Source organism: Hevea brasiliensis, chromosome 4, assembly GCF_030052815.1.
Source record: "Hevea brasiliensis isolate MT/VB/25A 57/8 chromosome 4, ASM3005281v1, whole genome shotgun sequence".
Lineage (NCBI taxonomy): Eukaryota > Viridiplantae > Streptophyta > Magnoliopsida > Malpighiales > Euphorbiaceae > Hevea > Hevea brasiliensis.
In genome coordinates this window covers 116615450-116624080 of record NC_079496.1, presented here as the reverse complement: position 1 = coordinate 116624080, position 8631 = coordinate 116615450, and positions in this window count along the sequence as shown.

The following is an 8631-nucleotide window of genomic DNA, read 5'->3' as shown; positions in this document are numbered from 1 at the left end:
AAATTTTAATTATGACATGAGCATGACCTAATTAAAAAAAAATTTTAATTTAATTACATAAAATAATTATAAGACATAAGACAAGATTAATTAATGCCGAAAAAGCTTTCTTCTTCCTCCTTTTTTCCCTTTGGCCAAACCATTGCCTATGGTTTCTTCCACCGTTTTTCTTTATGAAAAGCTTTATCTTCCATAGATTCTTACCATATTTCCCATAAGCCCCAACACTAGAACTTATTCTTAAACCTTCCTAAGGTGTTTGGTAGAAAAGAAAGTGGAAGAAAGTTGAAGTTGGAAAGCTTGGAAAATTGCTAAGGGAGGTTAGTGCACAATCAACCTTATTTTCTTCTTTTATCCTTGAAATTAAGTCTAAGTATGATGGAATTGATTGAGAATTGATAAAAATGATGTGTGTTTGAAAGACCTAAAATTCAGCCAGCCTATGTACATGAAGTTTTTGATGTGTTTAATTGGATTTAAACTTGAATTCTAACTTGGATTAAGTGATATACATGATGTATATGATGAAGATGCATGAAAGTAATGTGAATTGAGATTGTGAAGTTAGGGTTTGAAGGGAAATTTGGGGGTTTTGTGATGTGATACATAATTGAAGAGTTTGAGGTCAAATATTGACCAATTGATGTGAATTGGTTGAGAAATGAAGTTGGTTGTTGAGTTGAATTGAAGAATTGGAAGTGTGACTTTTATGCGAATTACGGACCTCACGAGTCAGTGGGTTTATGTGGCTATAAGTAGAACTACATTACTCCAATTGGTGTGAGGCTAACTGGAGATTAAACCTAAGACATAATGCTAGAAATGTCATGGAGGAAGCTTGCCCAGAAACTAGAATTGATGTTCTGGACCTGGGCAGAGATGACCATATAAACAGTGTTTAGTAATTTAAGAATAACTTACTCTAGGAAACTCAAATTGATCTAATTCTTGAACTTATGAAATCCTGAGACATAGGAGAACATTTCTCATGAATATTAGGAAACCTAGTTTTGACCCTAACTCAACCAAATTGCTAGACAAAAATAGTCCATCAAACACATACTGGACTAAACCTAAACACGAAAATCGAACTTAGGGTATCCAATTAGTTGTGGTAAAAATGTCATAACATGAGCTACAAAACTACAAATGCAGTGATTCCAAAGCCAAAATACTCATAACACATAGAAGTACAATTTTTTTTTTTGTTCTGACCAGATCCCAGATCTTAAAGCAATTTAGGGAAATTGTTAGGAGAAATTAGGAAGTCCCAACCTGAAATTCCTCTACTGGAACCATTTTGCCATTTGACCCCAGGACGATTATTAGACCATAACTTTCACTAGAAAATCTCAATTGGGATGAATCAAAATGATATGAAAACATAAGAAATAGGGCTACAACTTTGGTTTAGAAACCTTACACAAATTTTGAGTGTAGGACCCTTAAATATTAATTGCAAGAGAGACCTGAAACCTGAAATCTTGGAGTTTTAAGATCTAGGAGTCTTGGTTGGTTAATTAGCCATAACTTACCCTACACAACTTCAAATTTAGAGATTCTTGAACCTATGTAACCATGAGACACAGAAGAACAACTAATATGAAGAACACCAAGCCAAATTATAATTATAACTTGTCCAAATAGCTTGACAAAATTGAGTTCCAGAATCTGCCTTGTTCTGGAACAATGTTGGTCACTGGATTAGTACTTGGAAAATTGACCATAACTAGACTTACAAAACTTCAAATTGGATGATTCAAAAAGAAAATTAAAGCTAAGACAATAAGGAACAACTTTCATGAAGAAAGTGTGGTCAAATTACTACTGTAGCTTAGCCTAATATAAGAGTAAAATCAAGATTGAAATTTTGAAAATTATGATGTACTCCTAAAATGACTTGTTATATGATTTCTAATTAACAACAATGACTTAATGAACAGAAATGTGATGTGTTTATGTCTTTGGGACTCATGTTCCCAACATGAGTATAACACAATTACTATGAAGCATGAATATAACCTGTGATGAAACTATGTGAATCATGAATACCTAAGACTACTAATTGCCCATGTATGCCTAAACATGTATGTATGGGGTGGATAGATTGGCATGCCAAGAAGGGTTCTATTAGCTTGATCTTGCATATGGCTTTATGCCATTCTATTATCATGGCTTTATGCCATTCTATTATCATGGCTTTCATGCCATTACGTGATTATAGCTTCTAGCCATTACATTTGCATTATGATGTATATGGCTTTATACCCAATTGCTATTATGGCTTTTAGCCATTCACATTTACATACTTGGTTGACATTATGTGTCCCATGATATGGCGGCTTTGAGGCACTTATGTGTCAATGCTAGTGATACCCACTTATCGATCCAATCGATGCATTATAAGATACTTGGGCATTGAAATGAGATATGAAGATTAAATAATAAATAAATAAATGAAAAGGATCAACAAATTAGTATAATTCAAATAGTTATAAAAAATGCATTTCCCATGATAACATAACATGAATTCATTATTTTTATTTATTCGTTTATTTTCCTATTATTGTGCACCACTAGCGTTATGCTTAGCGCGATGGATTTTCCCTTGCATAGGTATTGAAGATAAAGCCCAATAGACATCAGACAGGGGATTTTGGAGGCGGGATGCTGCACTAGTGTTCGGTATGTTACCTCCTCTCGTGATGCATTTTGGTAAGTCTGCGAGGCCATATTAGTTAATTTTGTACATTGTAATTCAGCATAAATTTTGTAATGTAAATTATGAATTTGTATAATTAATTTGTACATCATGTAAATTAATAAAATTTATAAATTTATGTATAATATGAGTTGAAACTTTTCATGGATGAATATGAGAATTTTATGGAAATGAAAATAAATGAAATGATCTTATGATTTGTTCAAAATACAGATGACACTCTGCCAAAATTTTCTGAGAAATCCTAATAGTCCAAATGTGTTAGCTATTTCACTTCACTTCAAAAGGTTTTTAACACTGTAAATGGTGCTCACCTTGTAAAAGAAGTAAGAAAAGTTTTAAAATCCCTTGTAGTGTATTTAATGGGTTATCAGTAGACGAAGTTGGTAATTCATTAGGTATACTACGGGATCATGTTATGCCTTACAGAGGGGTAGGGTGTGACATGGTTTAGTGGTATCAGAGCAAGTTTTTAAATTCTATTTTTACCTGTAATTTGAATATTCTTTCTTCATAGTACAACTGCTCAATATCATTGTTTGATACATACAGTACATTACATTATAAATATGCACTAACGGGAGGAAATCTCCTTGTGTTAATTGTTCGGGAGGTCTAAGATCCTCGAATTGACTATGGAAGAGAGTGATCATTCAGTCGATCAACCGATAGAGGTTGAGGTACAAGTTGAGGCCCCAGCTCCACAAAGTGTCGAAGGCTGATTGTACAGATTTTCTGGGTACAAATTCTTGCACAAATGGCCCGATAAATGGCCACTTTCTTCCAACAAATGGTGATAATCACATTAAGCCCAATCTGGACCCAACCCCCACAAGGGTAACATGAAATAGAGAAGAGGGAGAAACCTATGGGTCAGAGCTCAAGTAGTAATTTGAGAAAGAGAAAAGAATATGAGGAGCCCCGAGCTCAAGGATATAACAGAGGTGGATCATCAAGACAGAGGCCACCAAAGTCCAGTCGTCGAACAACTAAAAGTTCCTAGCCTCCCTGCCAATGTGAAACTTGTAGTAGAAATCATGGTGGGGTATGCTACAAGGCCATAGGAGCATATTATAACTGCGGAGTCATAGGACACTTTGCCAAGGACTGCACCAGTAGTCACAGAGTTGGACCACCTCCTACTACTGCAGAAGGGTCAGTTCAGAGCCCTGTCACCAGAAGTTCACAACCACCCAGCAGAGGTAGAGGCAGGGGTAGAGGTAGCCCAGCAGGCAGCCAAGGCACAGTGAAACAGTTAGAACAAGATAGTGCTCTAGTCAGAGTCTATGCAATGAGACAGACAGAAGAGGCCGAGACATCTGATGTTGTGGCTGGTACCTTCTCAACTTTTAATCAAGATGTGTTTGTGCTATTTGATTTGGGTTCTACCCATTCTTATGTGAGTGCTAGCATTATTGATTGCATTGCTGTTCCATGTAAAAAAATGGACTTTGAGGTGCTAGTAACAAGTCCGTTAGGACAGGAGGTTAGGGTTAATAAAATGTATAGGGATTGTCATTTGGTGATCCAAGGACACACTTTTCTATCTGATTTCATTGAAATGCCTTTCAGATATTATGATATCATCTTAGGCATGGATTGGTTAGCCAGGCATCGTGCCATGATTGACTGTAGGCTGAAGACAGTCACTTTTGGTCTCCCTCAGTACAGTGATGTGGTAATACATGGGGAGAGGCAACTATTGCCATCAAACATCATTTCGGCTGCACTAGCCAGAAAAATGATCAGAAAGGGGTGTGAGCATACTTGGCACAGATGGTAGACACCCAAGTGGGGAGTCCAGCATTGAAAGACATCCCTACAGTACATGACTTTCCAGATGTGTTTCCTGATGAATTGTCAGGATTACCTTCGGAAAGAGAAGTGCAGTTTGAAATTAATGTTGTGCCTGGTGTGGATCCAATCTCCATAACACCATACAGAATGGCACCAGCAGAGTTGAAGGATTTGAAGGTACAGTTGCAAGAACTACTTGAAAAGGGCTTCATCCGCCCTAGTGTGTCACCTTGGGGAGCACCAGTATTGTTGTTAAGAAGAAGGATGGCACTCTTCGTTTTTGTATTGTTTGACCTGGAACCTGCATACTTTTATGTTAGTGTTAAAACTATATGTTCTGTTATTATTCCTTTATTGGGGAATAAATTTTGATGCATTAGTGATTAGTCCTTTAAGATAAGGATTGTGATAATAAGTGAAATTAGTTTTGAAAGAGCTTATCAGCGAAAAGTATTTTCTAACACACCATAAATTATAAAGCTAAATAGCAAGCCTACTTAATGTAAGGCAAGAGGGCGTAAAAGTAAGATGCGGTAATAGAATTGTTCTAGATGAAGGCAGAAATGTTACTGTTAGTAATTGTTAATGGATATTGTAATCAGAATAAATTTCGGATATCAGTGAATTCAAAAAGGATAAAAGATAGGAAAGTTTGATCTATTGGGATGTATCGTAGTAACTATGCAATGTTCTTGATGTTTATACTATAAGCTGCAGATTACAGTACTGACTTGAGATTATTATGTAGAGCTATATACTACCCAATAGTACACCTAGATGAGAATAGTTGCCAACGGCATCTGTTTTGGTATGGCTATGCCAGGACAGAATTTAATTGTTAGAAATAAGTTTGAAAATCTTACTTGGGGATCTAAAACTCAAAAGTTAGAATATCGAAAGGTTATAGTCAGTACAAAAGGAAGTAAGATATAGAATATTGACAGATAAAAAGAGTTATGGACGTAAAAATTTGAACAGTTGGTTCAGATATAACAAAGAAATGTTACGAATGTGAGGAAGACTATGGCAAGTCTCAGAGTTTCTCCTTTGTCCATGGTATATGAATTGAAATCACAGCATGCCAGTTTAGAGATTGATGATGAGGGACAGACAGTAGTTGCATGGCATGTACAGCCAATATTGATTGATCAGATCAGAATGGTTGTTCAGAATGATGATAAATATCAGAAGCTACTGAAAGAAGTCCAGCAGGGCAAGAAACCTGAATTTTCTGTTAAAGATGATGGTTTATTGCTACATCAGGGCAGAATGTGGGTTCCTAATGATGCTGAATTAAGACAGATCATTATGAAGGAAGCACATGAGTCACCTTTTGCTATGCACCCTGGTGGAACTAAAATGTATAGAGGGCTGAAAGAGCATTACTGGTGGATGGGTATGAAGAGAGATATAGCTGAATTTGTTTCCAAATGCCTAACTTGTTAGCAAGTGAAGGCAGAACATCAAGTTTCAGCTGGTTTGTTACATCCTTTGCCAGTACGAGAGTGGAAATGGGAATAAATAACTATGGATTTTGTTACAGGACTTCTAAGAACACAGAATAATCATAATGCGGTATGGGTTATAGTTGACAAATTGACCAAGTCTGCTCACTTTTTGCAACTTCGGATGGATTATAGCCTAGAAAGATTGGCCAGATTGTACATATATGAGATTGTAAAACTGCATGGAGTGCCAGTATCAATTGTGTCAGACATAGATCCTAGGTTCACTTCTAGATTCTGGGGTAGTCTTCAGAGAGCCCTAGGAACTAGATTGAACTTCAGCACAGCATTCCACCCACAGACAGATGGCCAGTCTGAAAGGATAATTCAGATATTGGAGGATATGCTACAGGCTTGTGTGATTGAGTTTGAAGGTAGTTGGGATACACACTTGCCTTTGATTGAGTTTACTTATAACAATAGCTACCAATCAAGCATTGGGATGCCTCCATATGAAGCTTTGTATGGCAGAAAGTGCATAACTCCCTTATGTTGGGATGAAGTAGGTGAAAGGAAGATGATTGGGCAAGAAATTATTCAGTAGACAGAGGAAAAGATCAGATTGATCAGAGATAGACTCAAGGCTGCATCAGACCGTCAGAAGTCCTATGTTGATCTGAAGAGAAGAGATATTGAATATGCAGTGGGTGATAAGGTATTCCTCAAAGTTTCTCCTTGGAAGAGGATTATGAGATTTGGCAGAAAGGGGAAACTGAGTCCTCGTTTCATTAGACCATATGAGGTTCTGGAAAGAGTGGGTCCATTGGCATATCGGTTGGCATTACCTCTGGAGTTAGCAAGGATACACAGTGTCTTCCATGTGTCCATGTTAAGGAGGTACAGATCAGACCCATCTCATGTACTATCAGTTGAAGAGATTGAGATAAATCCAGACCTCTCATATGAGGAAGAACCCATAGAAATTCTGGCTTATGATGTGAAGCAGCTGAGGAACAAATAGATACACTTGGTTAAAGTGCTGTGGAACCATCATTCAGGCCAGGAAGCTACTTGGGAACGTGAAGAGGATATGAGGAGACAACACCCACAGCTGTTCAAAGACTAATGCAAGGTAAAATTTTGAGACGAAATTTATTTTAAGGGGGGGAGAATTGTAACACCCTATGTTCGGTAGTGCGTTCTACTGTTCCAGTGACCAGTGTTATCCGGACAGCTAGGATGCCTAGAAATACACTTCGATATGAGTGAGGAGATATAAAATAATGAAATACAAGAAAAGAAAATACAAGAAAAACAAAGGAAAAATAATAGCAAAGAAATGTAACCAAGTTAAGCGAGCCGAGAACCCTAGCGATGGGTGACCGCACCGAGAAGTCACGGCGTGGACTGTTGACTAGCCTTAGACCGCGGGGAACCCTGAAAAATATTTTTAGGACTTAAAGAGACATCAATTGAAGTATAAATATCATTAGAAATATCAAAGAAAAATTAATTAATTAGTACAAAGAAAAGTGAGAAATCGAAAAACGGACAAAACCCGGTGTTACCGAAAAATCGGGAATGCAACCCGAACAGGGGTATTGTGGTGATTTGACACCACGAGTTGTCTTTTGACCTAAATGTCCACTAAAAATATATGATATTACACTTGAAAAATGTCATGAAAAATTAAATTAGTGGTACCTAACGTAAATAACAAAAATGAGAAGCTTAATGTGGCAAAGTGAAAACTTCATTAATTAATTAATTAACTTATGGTGAGTGGAGCACTATGGGGTTAAATAAACATTAAGTGGACAGAAAGATCCACTAACAAATCTGCAATTCATCTTCTTCAATTGAAAACGCATGAAAGCTCTCAAACCTCTCTCATGGCCGCCCACCTTCAAGCCATTACAACTCCATGATCAAGTCATCTTTTCCCACACTTCTCTTCATTAAAATTTATCCTCACCTTGCAAGGAAGAGTTTGATAGCAATTTTAAGAAGTTTTGGTGAGGTTTTGAAGAATTTCCAAAGTGGTAAGTTTGTGTTTTTGGTTATTGTTTCATTAAAGTTTGTGAGGAGGTTATGGGTACTTGAATTGTGGAAAGAATTTTGAGGTTTGATGTTTAAAGGGAGAGCTGTACTTTTGGAAGCCATGGAAACTCCTTGAAGACAGTTTATTTTTGCTTGTAAATGGTGGATTAAAGGATTGATTAAATGTTTATGTGTGTAGGAAATTATTTGGGTGATGTATACTTAGTATATGTGAATGTGTATTTGAAATTTGAAGCTTGGGAATTAATGGAATGTAAATGCATGAATCGGCAGCCTGGTTTGGTGAACCATAAGGATGTTATTTTATGTTTGGATTATGGTATAATAATGTTGAATTGTGATGGTTGTTATGGCAGCTTGGGTATATGTGTGATGGTGTGAGGTTGGACATGTAAATGAGCATGAATAGGTGGTTAACTTGTTGTAATTGAGTTTGATAAATTCTGCACTTTATGGTGTATGTTGAATGTGATTATAAGCTGCCAAAATGATCAACAATATGTGGGAAAATATGTTTAGGTTATAGTACAAACCAGAATGGGCATGAATGTGAAGTTTGGTAAGTGTTAAAGGTGACCTTTGATGAGTATGAACAAAATACAATAG